This window comes from Chlamydotis macqueenii, chromosome Z, assembly GCF_036417535.1.
Source record: "Chlamydotis macqueenii isolate bChlMac1 chromosome Z, bChlMac1.mat, whole genome shotgun sequence".
NCBI lineage: Eukaryota > Metazoa > Chordata > Aves > Otidiformes > Otididae > Chlamydotis > Chlamydotis macqueenii.
Window position 1 is genome coordinate 78,833,815 of NC_141593.1, and position 17,469 is coordinate 78,851,283.

At 41.4% G+C, this 17,469-nt stretch overlaps 1 protein-coding gene across 7 annotated transcripts in view; it reads right to left on the minus strand.

Moving 5' to 3' along the window:
- Positions 1 to 17,200, minus strand: part of MEF2C (myocyte enhancer factor 2C) — a 138,436-nt gene extending 121,236 nt beyond the window's left edge. For 3 of the 7 annotated variants that reach the window (XM_086770844.1, XM_086770842.1, XM_086770843.1), the window contains exons 1-2: positions 17,038 to 17,199; positions 6,812 to 6,910 (exon numbers count right to left, since the gene is read on the minus strand). The gene's annotated coding sequence lies outside the window, so the exon portion shown is untranslated. Of the gene's footprint in view, positions 1 to 2,580; positions 3,317 to 6,811; positions 6,911 to 17,037 lie in introns of those variants that run through there. The other 4 variants (XM_086770841.1, XM_086770845.1, XM_086770836.1 and 1 more) reach the window with 4 other exon arrangements.
- Between the last annotated feature and the right edge of the window lie 269 nt (positions 17,201 to 17,469).

The window sequence follows — 17,469 nt, forward strand, 5'->3', positions numbered from 1 at the left end:
TTAGCTGTCTCTGAAGATGGACTGAACTATTCTGGTGAACAATAAATTAACCTGTTACGGAGAAAAGTAAAATTAAAAGAAATTAAATTGGCAAAAGTATTCTCATCACAAGTCCTGCTCAGTTCCTATGTTTAATCAGTTTCTATGTAGTTACATTTATCTACTGAATAGTGAGCTATCAAAATCTTTCAGCGGTAAACTTTTGGAAAAAGCTTCAGAAAGCTTAATTTCTCTTTGTCTGTAACATTTTTGATGTTTTAAAAATCTGAACCACTTAAGAGAGGCCTCTCTCAGTTTTTGAATATGCACATTGCAGGTACACAGATTGAGAGTGTTTATTAAAAAAATCAGAAAAAAATTCCTGATCCTATATGGAAAGAAAATTCACAGTAAGAAAGTATTTGTATGAATTTTCTTACGACGCTCCAAAACCAGCAGCTCAGGACCATAACTCTAAAAGACTTAATCTCACACACTATTCATTGTTTAGTACCAATGTCTATAAGGCTCTTAAGCCTAAGTTTCCTTTTTCTTAGTCAAGTCATCTTAAGAGGATACAGACATATCTGATTCCTGCATTCATTTAGAGGACATTGAAAGTGACATTCTTTATATCTCTGTCCTAAGAGAGCGATGGGACAGGCAAGAGGTTTAGCTCTCCTAGGGACCCGATCCTGTAAATCGTTATTCCTGTAACTTGTTTATTTTCACACAAGTAGTCTTGGTGTTGTCAGTGGGACTAGTTGTGTAAGTAGTTTGCATGAAAGAAGGTTTTCATGTTCAGGTCCCAGAATTATCTTGTCATACTAGCCATGTAGGGCATATTAGCAAAAATACATATAAACAGCAAGCTTTTAAAATAAAAGGATGTGTATTATAAGGAACATGCAGCCCCTGAATTAAGGGCCATTTTCTTAAGTTTTTCTTCAAAGAATTTGTCCGTTACTTACAAAGGCACTTAAGTGTGAGCAGAGTCTTCAGTATTAGCCTGGGTAGGAATAATGTATTCATTGATAGAGAAAGAATAATAAAACAGACATTTTAATAAAACTGATAAAGTAAAAAGGTCTTGCGAGTTTTTTGACTTGATGTTAGGTACCTAAAATCACGTAACAAAAATAGTTTACAAAATAACAAATCCCCAAAGTGGCAATTTGCCTGAGCGTTTGAACTGGAAATCAGCATGTATGTAATACAGAGGTTAGAACTGTTTCACAGGTGGTTATATTTCCATGCCCTGCCAAGCCTCTAGGGATTAGAGTTATTACACTCCATATAAACATCTTTATTCTTCAAGCACAATACCCGGGAAAGTGCCAATAAAAGAAATCCAGTCACATTTGCATCTAATATAATTGGTTTATCATCCATCTTGTAGTTCTTTTAAAGTAAAGATATGAAACTAGGACATTTGCCATGAAGCTGATCGTCAGATATGTGCTAAGAAAATGCATTTTGTGTCAAGACAATTCTTTTCCGATCACCAGTAAAATACTGGCAAAGTGCCTTTCTCTGCTGAATTCTCTTAAATCTTTAGTCTTAAGTTGTGTATTACAGTCTTTAATGTCAAGATACAGGTATTTGCCAATAATAATAATAATTATATACAGAAAAGAATATAGAACTTTTATAGAAAAGACAATGTTTAGGTACCCACAATGATTCATTAAGTTCTGTTTTGCATTGTGCTGCCTTTTTTCTTTTCTTTTCTTTTCTTTTCTTTTTCTGGGGGAAAAGGAATTATTAATTTGTCCTTATGCTTGTTTTGTTTTTCAGGCTGACAGAAGGTCACACAAAGTTTTATGAGAAATGTTAAGTATTACAGTTACATAATGCACCAATAGTCTTGTAAGTCTCTCATTTACATTAAACTTTATCTTAGGCTGTAAGTAACTGTAATGCAACTAAACCGGCCAGTTTTGTAAGGCTGATTAGCTCTACTCCCTCGTGTTGAAAAAAATATAAAGATTACTCAAAGTACTATGTGAAGAGCAAAGCATACTCTTCCAAAAGAGGTTTGCAGCCTATGACTTAAATTCCCACATCAGTGCAAGGGGTCTTTCCGTCTCATACATAAGTATTCAAGAGAAAGACGCACAAAGTTAAACACTTGCAAGCATGCATTGCCTAAACTCCAGAACTGAAGAGCTTATGATACAATAAAGTTTAAGAGCATTTCACTCCAACTGGATTGCTTCCTTAGTCTGATAAATCAGGGTGCAAGCACTGCAAGGTCACAGTATTCGGTGAACTATTCAAATGAAATAACCTTCGAGCACTTCACAATATCAAGCACACAAATGATGTAAACTAACTTCATCAAAGTTTAAACACTGAAGACACTGATAGATACAAGTCAGCAATAATTTACTATACAGTGATTTAACTACGTTACTTGTCTAAAAAGTTACTTTTAAGCAACTGACAGCGCAATCATACACTTAAAAAGTCTGCAAGCAACCTCAATCCCAGTCCACGCACAATGACTGATACTCTTAAAATGCAATAGGAAACGTATGTAGGGCTTTTGCACCGTGCCCGCTGTATTTTATTCCGATGCTGAATTTCACATGTACTTACATTATAAACATTTAGCTGTTTGGATGATCAGCCTAGTCCTTGAGATATTTTCCTTTCACAGGAAAAAGAAAAAATCCCTTTACTTCTTCCAGCCTTAAATATTCACCACCTGGTTCAACATGCAGCCTCCTTGAATCACACACACAACCTTCAAAGTCAATCCAATAAGCAGCCAGGAGATGTCTGGGGTGTGCGTGTGTGTGTGCAGCGTGTGCGTGTGTGCAGCGTGGAGGAGGAGGAGGAGGAGGAGGAGGAGGAGGAGAAGAAGGAGGAGGAGGAGGAGGAGGAGGAGAAAGTGGCTGAGCTGCTGGTCGGATTAAAAGTAACCGGACTCGTCCTGAAAGCGTCCAGGAAGGAAGTGACAGCAGGCGAATGGGAAAAGGCGAGCAGCTCACAGCCTTTGTAACATCGCGCAGGGGAAGGGGGAGGCGAGGAAGGGGCTCGGGCTGCGCGGCGGCGGAGGTGTCTGTCCTTCCCCGCTCCGCTCCCTCTTCCTCCCTCCTCTTCTCCTTCTGCGGCTCTGTTTCTCCCTCTCTCTCTCTGCCACAATCCCGAACGAATGACTTCTCCTCCCGAGCTGGAGAAATAATCAGTTTCACTCTTGCAAAAAAGGGGCGGGATCAGATCCCGAAAGCGTTTTAATAAAACAAACATAGAGCAGCAGCAGCGGCAGCAGCTCCCTTCCTTGCCCCTCTAGTCTAAACTAGATTGATAAATTACTCCACTACGCTACTTTAATTATGTATATGGTATGCAGAATAAATCACTGAACATCAGCACCTCAATCAAGCACATTTTAAATGATAATTGCATCTTGGGTGAATCAATCTTTCCATTCCTGACATTTTGCTAATTTTAGTTTTACGGTGGGGGGGGTGGTGGTGGTGGTGGTGGGGGGGTGGTGGTGGGGGGGGGGGGGAAGTAACGGCGTATGCCACACGCAAACCTAATGACAACCCGTTATGATGCCGGGGGAAGACAACACGCGTATCGTGTCCCGTCCTCCCCCCCACCCTCTTTCCCGGCGAGGTACAGCGGCGTGAGGGCGGTGGGGTGGGCTGCAAGGGGCTGGGAGGGACCCGCAGCCCGGCTCAGCCCAGGGGCGGGCAGCGCCGGGGCCGCAGCCGGTGGAGCCGGGGTCGGGCCGACCGGTTCCCCCGCAGCGGCGGCACGGACGGAGCCAGCGTGCGGAGAGCTGCGGGGGGTGGGAAACGTCCCTGCTCCCCGCACCTCCCGGGCTGGTTGCGGTCCTTGGGTATCGGTACCCCTCCCCACCACCCCGACCCCCGGGATTTCCTTGCCCCTTTGCCGGGCTCCTTCTGCGGAGCCCTCCGTCCGCTGAGCAGCTGCCCCAACTTCCCAAACTCGTCCGGCAACCCCATCCCGCTGCGGGGGGCTTCTCCTCCCCCCGCCCCGGTGCTACCCATAGCAAAGTTTGGGGCAGCCCCACAGAGGAATAGGGCCGCGTCCCAGCCACGGCCGGCTGCCGAGACGGGCTCCGGTCAGGCTTACCCGCAGAGATGCAGCATCTCCAGCACGCGGTGTAAAAAGACACGGCTCTTTTTTTTTTTTTTTTGTCCCTTTTGGTGTTTTTTTTTTTTTTTAATACGTTCATTCGCTTTTAAAACTGGACTGAAAGGACTGTACTGTACGCGAGCCTGAATCCAAATTAAGCACATGCAATAATTTGTGAGTAAGACCGGACTTTGCAGATACTTCCTTTAATTTCTGCATAAACAGCCAACTTTTACGATCCTTCGAGAGCAGCAGGGGAGTTTGTGAAGGCACAGACTATTATTTTTATGATAGATTAAGGTACTGGGAATAGGAATAGCACACGTGATTAAACCAAACGACTGTATTCAAACAGCAGTGATAAATATATATTTGGTTTAATTTAATACAAGCCCTTTGTCTCGCAGTCTTTTCCCCTATAAACATCTCATTGGGCCACTGACCTACTTCCGAAGTTCTGTATTTGACAGCGAATAAACGCCTTTTCAATTCAACTGTACTTCTTAAAACATGGATGCTCAAAGCATGGTCAGAGCAAAGCCAAGCTAAGGCAGCTCTACCATGCACCCTGCAATTGCTCTCAACTCAGATCCCTAGAGAACACCCTTTAGTGGCTGCAAGTCTCATCACTCTGTCTCGCTGAGGTTCAGATGCAGGGTGGACAACTCTCAACGGACAGAGAGTGAGTTACACGCTCTGAACGGGCCCAGACAACAACAACAACTGTAATACCGATGTGCCTAGAGCCACCAGGCAGCCAGACATGAGCCAAGCACATTGTACGCGGCGGTGAGAGGCACATATGCTCAGCAGTGTCAGCAGCGGAGCCCGAGTAACGTTGGGGAAGAAATACTTTCTCAGCCTCAGGTTTTGGCATGAAGCGCAGCGGGAAAGAAATATGGAACAGTTACATGGGTTGTACCCTTGCTACGCCTCTTCTGCAGACAATTGTGGTCTCCCAGCACGGCACCCAACTATCCAGTAATATTCATGTTTTCTTAGAGGCAAAAATAGAAAACTGTGTTAAGACTTCACACTTTTGTGCTCTAATTGAAAATTACTGTCATCTGCTTTATTTTGCGCAGGATATGTAAGTTTTCAGCTTTCTGGCTAGTTGGTAACGCAGCCCTTCAACTAGCAAGACAGAACACAAGCACTGTCATTTCTTGAAAGTAATTATTAGAGCAGGCAAGTATTTCAGAAAATAAAAGTATACGGCAGCTTAGCACATCTACTACACCTCCGTGTGGGCACTTGTGGCCTAATCTTTAAATAGTTGTGACCTTCACACACTGGAGTACCTCAAAGCCATGCCAAGTTTTTGTCATGAGGACGATTCATCAAATCCATGTAAAGGACACCTCAATTTTTAAAGGGAGGTTCAGATGCTAGATGGACAAACAGACGTAAGGGGAGGGATCAGGCTTTCTCACTCATCTCAGGGTTCGATCAGGCGTGAATTTATGCAGTATCTTCTGAAGTGTTCCGGATTTTTTTATCTCTTTTGCTACATTTAATTTTAAAATCTGGAATAATTTCAAACAGTGAAAAACCTTTGTTCTGGTGTCTGTACTTGTACTGATGCTCCACAAATGCACCATTTTCAAATTTCTCACATGAGACTCAAATCAACTCTTTTTTGCTGTTCAGAGGTCATGCGTAGGTCTGCTGACAAAATTATTTTTTTTCTTAATCCACCACCTGAGGCACGCACTGTTTTAAACAATGAGACATCAGTCAAAATGCAGTAATTAGAAAATCAGATCTCCAAAGTTTTGTCAAAGAGTGAAGTGTGTATCCAAATATCTCTTTCCCTTACAAGTGTGATTATCTCAAGGTAACATGCCTTTGAAGATGATTATCAAAGTCCGTTTTTGTTCTTTTGTGGATGCGGAACGTGTCTTTCCCTTAGGAGAAATGAGATTGCCAGCTTATATCTTTTCATGGCGTTTAAACTGAAAAGCAGTAAGGTTACTATGAAATGATCCACCTCCTTTGCATCTTAACCCTGGGGTGGCTTGGTTTCTATTTTCTGTTTAAAGTTCTGCTCAACCCCACTCCACTCCACGCCTCGCTCTCTTCCACCACCTCCCTATCTCGTAAGAGCAACACAGTATAACACTTCTTCCCATGTCTGGCTGCTTTTAAACTTGGCCCACGCTGGGTGCAGCGCTTGAAGTGAGCTTTACAAAATTATTTTAAAGTGAGCTGGGGCGGTTGCCACAGCAACCCACCCTGAGAGAAATCGAGGCTATAGATTAATCTACCCCACAAGATTATTCAACAGTACTGTATTTGTTCTTCATTCATTCAGAATATTCCCTCAATCCATATGCTTTTATAATGAACAAAAGATGTAAACTCAGATAATTTGGAAGATAATAGGATATATATTCCAGAAGCACTATTTGAAGGCTTTATAAACCACTGTAAAGAGCTGAAATGTACATGATTCTCTGCAAAATCATTTAATTGCAAAAAAAAAATATCTGCAAGGTAGGCACAGCTGACATATGAACTTTAAATAAAATGGCATGCCATTACTAAAACGGTGTTATACACATCAAGGAACGATTACAGAAAGCCTTTGTCACAGGTGTACCTGTAAGTACATAATACAGCAGAGCTTGCTCTCCAGGCTTTGCTTTTAACATTAAATCTGAAAACAATAAATAGTACTTTGTAATATTAAATGCAATAAATATTAAACACTCACCACATACACCCTCTTTATTGTCAAAATCATCCGCCTCCAATGCTTTACTTAGTCTTTCCCATAGTAGTTACTTCACAGTTTACAATTCTTGTTCGGCACCTTAGATGTTTAAAAGCACAAAAGTAGTGTATTATTAAAATGCAAACCTATAGTACTTAAATATATTTAAAGAGATTTATGAAACAATTGCTATAAAAAGAACAAGAGTCTTTACTGATATGCACTTAGGCCTAAAAGGAATATAACTTGTAAGTAACTTGACATTTTCAGAAGCTGTAATAAACTCCATCCGAATCCTACCTCAGGGATGCTGCACTATCAATAAAATTACAAAACTATTGATCTTGGACTGTACTCATCCTCCAATCGGTACTTAGAAAATTATTTATGTTTTTACTTGCATTTCAGAAAACGCAGCTGCCTCCTTGTTTAATAAACGTCAATTTAAAAGTCTGGGCCAAACCCTAAAATGTTAAGGCTTGGCATATGAATTTCTTCCTTAAGGACAGCTGTACGCTGTGCCACCACCCAGAGACACATGTCCTCGGGCCTGCCTCGAAGAAGGCAACACCGGCAGAACCTTTTTTTAACCCAAACGCCCATTTTTCTGTGCACCTGTGGCTGTGGCTAGAGGATCTTCACTGAGACCCTGAGGAACCACTCAGGCTGGAGGGGCCAGAGGGCCTCTGCCCCGACCCCTGCACCCTCCACCTCTCCGAGTTTGGGGCTCCCCTTAATTTTTTTACTGATTTATCTGTAGGGAGCTGGGGTGTCCCGCTCGGTGGGGGTGGCTGGGGCAGGGACAGGGGCACTGAGAGGGACAAGGGCTGCGACACGGCCGCCACCGGCCGCCATCTCCTCGGGCGGCGCGGCCCAACGGTCGCCGGGAGCACACCCCCCCCCCCCCGGCACCCCCACCACCTCAGCCCCCGGCGATGGCGGGGCCCCGTCCCAGCCCCAGCCCCGGTCCCGGTCCCGGTCCCAACTCCGATCCCGGCTCTGCCGCCTCCTCCTCCTCCTCGCCGTTTCCGCGGGAAGCCGCTGAGGCGGGCTGGGAGGCGGGGGGCAGCGGGGGGCGGGAGTGTAAGTTCGGCGGGCGCCGGCTGACGGCGCGGTCCCGGGGGAAGCGGCCGCGATGGCGGTGCCGTTGGGGAGGAGCAGCGAAAGCCGCGTCAGGAGGTGGCTGTTTCAGCGAGGAGGGGAATAGCAAAGGGGTCGGAAGTCCCGGCCGAAGGCTGGAAGCCAGCGGCAGCCCGAACCTTGCCCCGCGTTTCCCCGCAGCCCTGTCCTCTCACTGGGCAGCCTCTCCCCACCTTCGTCCACCTCTCCGACCTTTGGAATAAAAAGAGCATTAACTGGTTTGGGAGGCCGAAGTGCACAGTCCGCCAAGGCCTGCGGGCTTCGGGGTGCAAATCATGGCGGCCGAGGCCCCAGTTGGGTGAGGAAGGCAGGGCCGAGGCCCGGGAGGTTAAAAGCGAGACATGGCCGACGGTGGGGAGGCTGTTGGGTGTCTCGCAGGCCGCGGCGGGAAAAGATAGCGTAAATTGTGTTTCTGCTCTGGATGGAGAGCGTGGAGGTAGACTAATCTGTGGCGTTATCTGTTACTTTCCAGGCTTTCAGAAAGTTGTTTTTTCAACACCCCCTTTTTTTTTTTTTTTTTAGAAAAGCGAGATTTTTTTCCCTGCTCCCTTGCCGATATTTTCAAGGGCCTTTGCAGGGAAGAGGCTGATTGTGGAGGGAAAAAGGCTGCCAAATGCACTGAGTCAACAATGAAAACGGGGTTTGTTTGTTTTGCTAAATTGATCCAGTTCTGGTAATCTGAAGTCTTTCGTTGTTACAAAAGGCAGTTTCTGAAACTGTAGTTTGCAAGTTGATGTTGTCCTCTGAATAGCTTATAAACAGTTGTCCAAAGGTTATTTTTATCTAAGATTTTTTTTGACTGTAATGTTTGTTTTATTTCTTTTTTAACAGTGTTTTAAAACTAGAGATAGGAGGTAACTTCTTCGTAGGCAAATATGTTTTCTTTCAAAGATTAGATATGACTAAAATTGTCCTATAAGTCTAAAAATAGTACTTATTACTTTCTGAATGACAACACAGACTAATATTAGAATCAGATCTGGACCTAGTGATCACCATTCTTTTTGTTTGCCACCCATACTTTTTAGAAGTGGGCTAATATTTAAGGCCTGTCATTTGTTTGCAAATGAGTCTGAATTTGCATCTGAAGGAGAAAACAACTATAGAAATGCTGAATCTTCTGCCTGGTGAGGAACAGGGGATGCTGTGGAGCTCTTGCACTGCATCCACGGTGCCCTGAAGTCTGTTGAAATCCAATGCACCTGATAGGTTTCAAATGAGACCTTAAAATGGAATCTTGGCCCCATGTCAGTGGCCACCCAGATCCTATTTCTTTCTCGGAATTAATCTTTGAATATGCTGTAACTCCAGTTCCTGTACCAGCCACTGTCCCTCTGTAAGACATCCAGATGTCCTCATCATCTGACGATGATGACGTTCCACCAAATGTATATAGTTTATATATACATATATGTATTTTAGGGGAACAACACTTGTCGTCAGTGATCTTACTGAAGCACTTACAGGAAGAATTTAACCTGCTAACCTTTCCCCCATTGAGATTTAGGGATTCAAAAAATGTGAGTCTAGACTTGCATGGAAGAAATGTATCCAGGGTTTTGAAGTTCTTCAGTACTAGTCAGAAATCGGCAAGCAAAACTTCAGTCTCAGACAAACTCAAAAGCTCAGGAACTAGTTTCAGTTCCTGCCTCCCCCAGTCTCTTCTGACATAAAGTTAATTAGGTGAAATTTCAAGTAAATGGGCTTTTTTTTCCTATGCAAAAATATAAAAATAGATCAAATATGAGCTTAGAGTGGAAATTTGGAATCGATTCCCCATCTTAATAGGGTTTAAGTACAGGAATGTATTTGAAGAATAATTTTGGAAATGTTGTCATTTTCATGAACTGCTGTTCATCAGTCTGATTATTCTGCATCTTCATATGCCTCAGAAGCATTAGATTTTTTTTTTTTTTAAAGCAAGGCATTTGGTGGAAATCTAATTTATCGTGGGGTTTAATACAACTGTGTTTCAAGTCTACGTAGATTGTTAAACAGCCTTCACCCCAGAAATACAGCATGTTCGGCTCGGTCGCTAATAACAGAAGAGCATGCTTGTACGTTGGTGACTCTTTGTTCTGAAAGGCCTGTGTCCAAACAGACTGAATCAGAGCAGCTGTGGGGCCGCTTGGATTTACGGAAGGGATCAGGTAGGTTCCTGCCAACTGCAACTGGGAGTCCCTATCTGTAAAATCTTGGTCTGTCTTCTAATATCTCACACAACCTCTAGGCTTGATGCAGAGGAAGATAACTTTGTATTTTGTTGTCAAGTTATGCCACTTTAGAAGGTTTAAACTTCTTCACCATTAGCTGGTCGTTTCAAAAGGAAGTTTCTGGTAGGACAGTTCTCCCTACTTCCCTCCAGGGAAGGAATTACTCCCAGAAAATTAAGTTTCAGAACTAGCATTTTAAGTAAGGACCACCTTTTTAATTCCTGCTACCACATTCGTTTGTCCATGTGATTGTCCCTGACTGAATAGAATCTCCCTGTGATCCCCTTTCATTTTGGGAAAGGGCAGGGAGCAGGGGAAGGATTTTTTTTAGGCTGTGGATTCCTTCTCGTTTCCTGAAATGGAATTGCCTGACTAAGGTATTGTTAACTTTCAGATATTTTGCCAAAAAATGCACAACCCAAAACAAAAAATATAATTGCACCCCCTTTCTAATTGTGTGACACTGAAGCATTTGTCTATCTTGCTCTGCATGATGATACGATACAGAAGCAGACAGCCGTAGATGGCCAGAAAAGGCTTAATTAAGTATTCTGCAGCTGCTGCAAATTAGATCAGCATCTGCATCTGTGTAGACAATGAAATTCATGGTAATTTTGAGGGCCAAGCAAAGTAGAGGTTTGTTTTGGATAAATCCTTAGCCACAGTTCAAACAAAATTTGCATCAAACCTGTTCTAAGGGTAGAAAAGTGTTGGTCAACTTCACCTCCTGTTGGTGAAGGCCGCTATGGTTCCCTGTGCTGGCTACAGATACAGATTCCAGGATACCACATGAGAGGCTGCTGTTGCAGTATTCCCAACTAGAAGAGGAAATGCCTTTTTAGATACTTTTTTTTTTTTTCTTTTTTTTTGAGAAACTCGTTCTCGGGAGTTTTCCAGACTAGACTTTGAGATATATTTTAGATAAGCACCCAGCCTTTTGGCTGTTTGCCTGACAATTTGCCTCTAGTTTAAGTTGCATACCACTACTTTTTGGTACCAGAGTTGGAGTAAATGATAGGCAAATTTTAAAGGTCAGTCATCCTGCCTGTTGTAACGGTGTGTGCTGTATGACACTTGCAGCAGAAATTGAGTCTGGAATACAATAGCAATAGATTTGGTACATGGAGTGAAGGGATAAAGATCTTGTTGGCAGACAGTTTTATGCAGATATGCTTGCATACAGATATCAAGAAGAAAGAGGTTATTCTGTGGACATTTTGAGAAAATGCAGTTTTTAAGTGTAAACTTTTCAGTACTAAACTCATGTTTTTGTTTCGCATTTGAACAGCTCCGAACACAAGCATTGATCCATAAATATGTCTTCTAAGTGCTGCTGTAATAAGAATATTTCTGTTATCAAAACAATCATTAATGTAGAACTTTTATTAGATGTTTTAGAGAGGCCTTTTGAAGGTTGACAGCTCTTGTTGGTAAGTGAAGAAGAACTTGTAACCTCTGTGGCCATAAAATGTAATTGCACAGTAGTTGGGTCAGCTTTTAGATGGCTTGTGCCACTTATGTTTGTCTGTATGAAAACTTCCATGAGCCTCCAGCTGTGATATCATTCCATCCTATGGAAGCACTTAAAAAAGTTGGTATTACCAAGGTTAAAAGCAAACCAAGCCTCAGAGGTCATGTTTAGATACGTAGTTTTGTTAGATGTGTTTAATCTGAAGTTACTGTTGCTGTTGTGTGATCTAGTTTGAGCATCTTCGTGCAGCTGCTGTATGACACGGGCAGATTTAAGTTCCAATTTTTGGTCTGTTACGTTCTGCAAGCCTGCACCAATCACAGCAGGGGGATCTGATTTCAGCAGTGACTTTACAGATAGCTATACTGACACGGTTAAAGGAGAGGAAAGCTGTTTACTCAATCAGAAGTTTCTGAAATTTAGGTGGGTTTTTTTTTTTGGTCAGGCAAGTAAGGACCATACAGAGACAACTTGAGTTCTTTTTTTTATTAACTAGTTAATCTCCAATCAAATGTGCATTGAACCCTCTTGAACTGACCCAACAACTGTGTAACAACCCTCTCCTTTTTTAAACTCTCAGTAACACTTAAATAACTGTTATGGCAGCACTAGTGTTTGTCTTTACCTTTTACATCTACAGCAGTCTGAGAGTCTGTGCTGTAAAGCCCCTTTCTGCTAGTATCTCTGAATGTGACTTAAGTTGTCCCCTTGGCTGTGACTCAGCTAAAGGAGTGAGGGCTGGAGAGCAGGTGCATATTTGGAAGGGAGTTACGAGATTTTCTAGCTCTTAAGTGAGACCAAAGGGTCTTTTGGGGTCTAGATATTCAGGTAGGGTGAGGATAGGGAAAAAGGCATATGGGCAGAAATAATTTAAGAGGGACTGTCACTAATGGGGACAGACAGGTTAAGAATTTCTGGATTAAAGTGCTATTTAATAAGGAGTTCCTGAATCCTTTTTGCAGATTAAACCCAGCAGTTTTGAAACTATTTAAAGAATAGTTTCTCCCAGGAACAAAGGAATGAGTGCTTCTTTGCCCAAAGTGGGAGCCAGTTCCCTCGTAGTTCTGAAGAAGAATACAACCCAAAATCTAATTTCGGTGAGGTTGTATGTGCTTAGGATCCAAAGTGCAATCAAAAGCATAGCGGTTCAGGATTGAATGGTTAATGAAGTCAGTGCAAGGACACATAATTAAATGGATAGCTGTATCTTTCCAAGGGTAGGAACTATCTCCTGATAGACAAGTAGATTATTTCCCAATCTTTTCTGTTTTTCTCAACATTAGTAGACTCTTCATTAATTTTTATAATTATGGCACACGATACTAATTTGTTATTACCAAGCATTCTTCTACAATAATTTCAAATTCAGGAGATGGATTGATACTGGGGAAAGAGCTATTTGCATATAGTTATATTGGATAGAGCATATCCAGCAACCACTTAAGAAGACGAAGAAAAAATAATGAATACTGCAGATATCTTAGCAAAAACTATAGGAACCATCGATTTTATACATTTACATATTATTACTGGTGTTGTAATAAAAGAAAGAGGAGAGAGATGAAAATTACTGGGGGAGAACCCAAACCAAAAACCAAACGACACAGATACAGAAAGGTTTGTTTTTGCTGAATTAATCCTTAGCAGCTAGGCATCATACTATTCAGCTTTTAATTTTTAAATTTTTACCATTTTTTAGGGTACAGTGCAGCAGCTACATTAATGTTAGATAGAACTTCAGATGCTGTGAGTGCAACTTTTAAGTATATATGGAGAACTAGCATTACTATATATGCATTTATGAATGAAGCAGTAATTGCTGTTTCTGTGCAGTTATTTTACATGCTTCCAGCAAACTAGTATACCCTAACTTAAATCTGTATGTTTCTCTTTTGGAAGCTGTATTTGTTGAACTTGATTTAGTATCCAGTGCCTTAAGAGTTATGCATAGAGTGCACTGTTGCTTTTGTCTTTATTAAAATTTTCTTAAGTGATGCTTTCATGACTTGCCTGATAATGCTAGTTGCTTTCAAAGGAACAAAACTCAATTTGACCATGCAGTGAATTGTTAGTGCTTTGATTGGAGAAGACAACTCAGTTAACAGTTTGTGTGTCTGCACATTATGACAAGGAATATGCTGCGAGGCCAGTCCACATTACCGTGTTTATGGTGAGCTGTACAGTGCAGCAGAATTTTTGAAATGGGATAGCAGGGAGGAGCTGCGAGCTGTCGTGGGGAGTGGTATGGGAATGCTGGGGGTGTCTCACAGGGAATGGGCCACGGTGGGGTGCAGGGGTGGGGAGCGGCCGCAGAGCAGTCTGTCTGCAGCCGCTGCAGCAGCTCAGGGGTGGTAAAGCTCCCAGGGAGGCAGTGGCGCTCTGTATGTTGCCAGCAGACTGGCAAGGAGGAGAATTCTTCACGGCTCCCTAATGTGCGTGTGTTCCCTTCATTTTCGGGGAGACAGTCTTAGACCAATAACCAATGAATATTCGAACAAAAAAAGTGAATTAATAAAAGCCCAGGAAGAAAGCTGTATATGTTGTGTAGAATAAGACTTTGATTATTGAATGAAAGGAAAAAATAACAGTAAAATTAAAGTGTATGTATACATACTTATATATATGTACACACACACTTTTATACACAGGTGTATATATATACACACACTTTATAATAGAAACATACAATGGAAAATTTACATGTTTTAAATGCTCATATATGAAGCAATGATTAAGGTAACTCATCCTATTCCCCCCGCCCCCCCCGATTTTTTTTCGTGCAGTTCATCTTATCTTAACTTTTACATGCAACTTCATTGCCTTTAGTGGAAAGTGTCCGGTTTTCACCAGCATAAGTCAAAGGAGAAGAAGGCACAATGTGCTGTGAAAATACCATGTAATACTGTATGAAAAGTCTTCAGTTAACTTTTGAAGAACACAACATAGAGTCACTACATTGTGGTCTTTGCCAAAGCTTTGTGGTTAAATCCCATTTTATATTTACACGCACTATGGAATAACTAATATAGATGCCTTCCTTACACTAAAACTTGGATTTATTGGAAAAGACAAACATGTGGTTGAAAGCTGAGCTAGACTATAGCTTTTCAAAATAAAAGAGATAAAAAGATAGTTGCAGAATAAACTACCCTAGTTTACAAAACAGACAACAAAGCTCTTAGCAAATTGGGAATAGTTGGTACAGAAATAAATTTGTGTACCAGGCATTTTAGGGCTGATTCTGTTTTGAACTGAAATAGTAGTAAAGTTTCAGTGAATTAAATAAGTTTTTTTGATTTCTTAATCTCTCAATAGTTCATTTATAGTAGAAATACTTTAGAATTTCACCTAATGTGCTTGTCTGATGATGAGAAAAACAATAAACAGACCAATAAAGGTCACTCATTTAAGTATAATGGTATAAATTATCTAGTGTGTAGTCTCCACCTTTTACAACATTGAACAATCTTTTTTCTGAAAAAGTAAAACATTTTGTACTGAAGTTTAATTTTAAAAAAATACTCTTTTCCCCAAATGCAGTGAAATACAGACTAACTTAATAGGAATTTCATTAAATTATCCAGGAGTTTGTCACATTATTTACTGGTTTGAGCCTTTAAAATCAATACAGTAAAATGCTGATGAACTTTTAGTATACAGAATTAAAGGCTCTGAACCAAAGGCTGAATGTTTTCCTTGGTTAGTGTAGCACGTACAATGTCTAGTTAACTGTAGGAAATGCCGTTACTATTTACTGTCTTCAGATTTAACAGTGCTTGGTTTTAATGACTGTTTAGGGGATTTGGTTTCCATACATTACAAATGTTATGCATGAAACAGCGATGTTTTACAGGCATTGCTTAGTTCAAAGGCAGCTCAAGTTTTGTGAGTTTTGTGTAGTTTTACATTTCATACTTCATCTGAGAAAATATCGTTCATATTTAGAGGTTTACTTTGACTAGTAATGATTTATTCAGCTGGTCTTTTATTCTCACATACAGTAGGATATCCTGGCAGCAAACAAAATTGTGATTGTTTTCATATAGCGCTTTCCAGAAACAAAAAATGTCTCTGCTGTGCTTTTCCTGTCTCCCAAAGTGAAGAAAATGGACAAGGATTAAGGTCTAATCTATCTCTGCTAGAGGTTGGAGTTCCCTGTCAACTGTATTGGTCCCACACCAAGCAGCCTAGCTGAAAAAAATCACTGATCAGGGATGTTTAAAAGGGCCTCAGGTATTATTATTCAGCCTAATCTTAGACTGTCCTTTGCTGATAAATAATTTATTTTGACATAGGGGGAATATCCACTACAGAAGTAGTCTAACTGTATATTGACGTATGATTCCTTTCTTTCTCCTGTTAGGGTCTTCTATGGTGTGCATGTGAATTGTGAATATGGAATTTGTTTACTCAGAAAGATTCATATGGTCAAGTTTTCTGTCTGTTTACTTGCTTAAATAAATGTTTTCAATTTAGCACAACAATTTGTAATGAATACTGTGAAACAAAGTTAAAAGAATGACTTCTTGAAATAGAAATCATAATAAAAATGCTTTTCTCCCCTCCAAAATATTTATTTTAACATGTGGTCACATTTTCCTACATTTTCACATTAATTGAAATCTTATTGTTCTAGAAAAATAAATCTTTTTTCCCTTCATCTAGTTTCCCAGCTCTTACGCAAATTAAAGAATACACACACGGGCATAATTTGTGGTTTTAAAACAAGGGAAACTGTGTAAATTCATAATGTCTGTAAAAAGCATCATGCCAAGCAGTGCTCTCATGTAGCCTCTGTTTTGTAATTTACCTTTTCACTTTAGTGAAAGGCGAGTTTTGTCTAATAATCCTTTGATTACTGAGTTTTGTAAAATATCCTAAAGATTGTTAATTTAACTCCCTTATTTATTACTAAGTAGTTTTATGTTGACGTTGAGGAGTTTGTAAGGCTCTGGTGTGTTCGCCAAAGCTCCAAATACAAGGAGCAGTCTACAAACAGCACATCCTTTCTATTTATTTGGAAATTACCAGGAAAACTCATTTATTTTAAAGGAGGTGGATGGGGGGGGCACACAGTACATCCCCAGTGCTTTCTGGTGGCTGGTGTTGCTGTATGTAATCCTCTCTGTTCTTTCCATTCAGATTCATAGAAACAGTTTGAAAGAAACTGGCTATAAATATCCACTCACTTTCAAGAAACTTTTCTTGGCAACAGAAGCTAAAATCAAGCACCATATCAAATAAAATGCGAAGCATGCTACAAAGCTTATCTGCTTTCTCTTGAAGAAAGCTTTGTGAGCGTAGCCACGAGCCTGGAGCTGAATCACCCAGCACTGCGGCAAGCAGAACAACTCCAAAGACTTAGGAATAATTTAAAAATTGTTTTCTCTATTAAAACTCACCAGCGCCCTTCGTCTGCTTCTCCAGGAAGTTGTACCCGTCAGCACCTGCTGAGGGCTTCGTTGATCAAACTGGCAGGTAAAAAAATTCCTGTAGAATAAAGCCAGACCAGCTGGCTTTGAAGAGAAACCCCCCAGTTTGGGTTGTCTTTGCCTCACTCACCCTCTCCTCGTCAGCCCTGGGCTTTTTCTCCTTCGGATGTTGACCCGTAGGCTGCGTGATGCGGGCGCGCAAGTGTCTGGCAGGCCAAGGTGCACCTGCTTGTGTCAGTCCCGAGTAAATTTAGCTGTAAAAGGTATCGCTGACAAGCAGACCTTTGTCAGCGCTGGCAAATGAACACAGCGTTGCCGTCCTCCTTCAAAGTACGCTGCGAGTTCAAATGGAAAATAGCAAATCGGTCGTCTCATCCAGGAATCACTTCTTCGAGAAGAAGG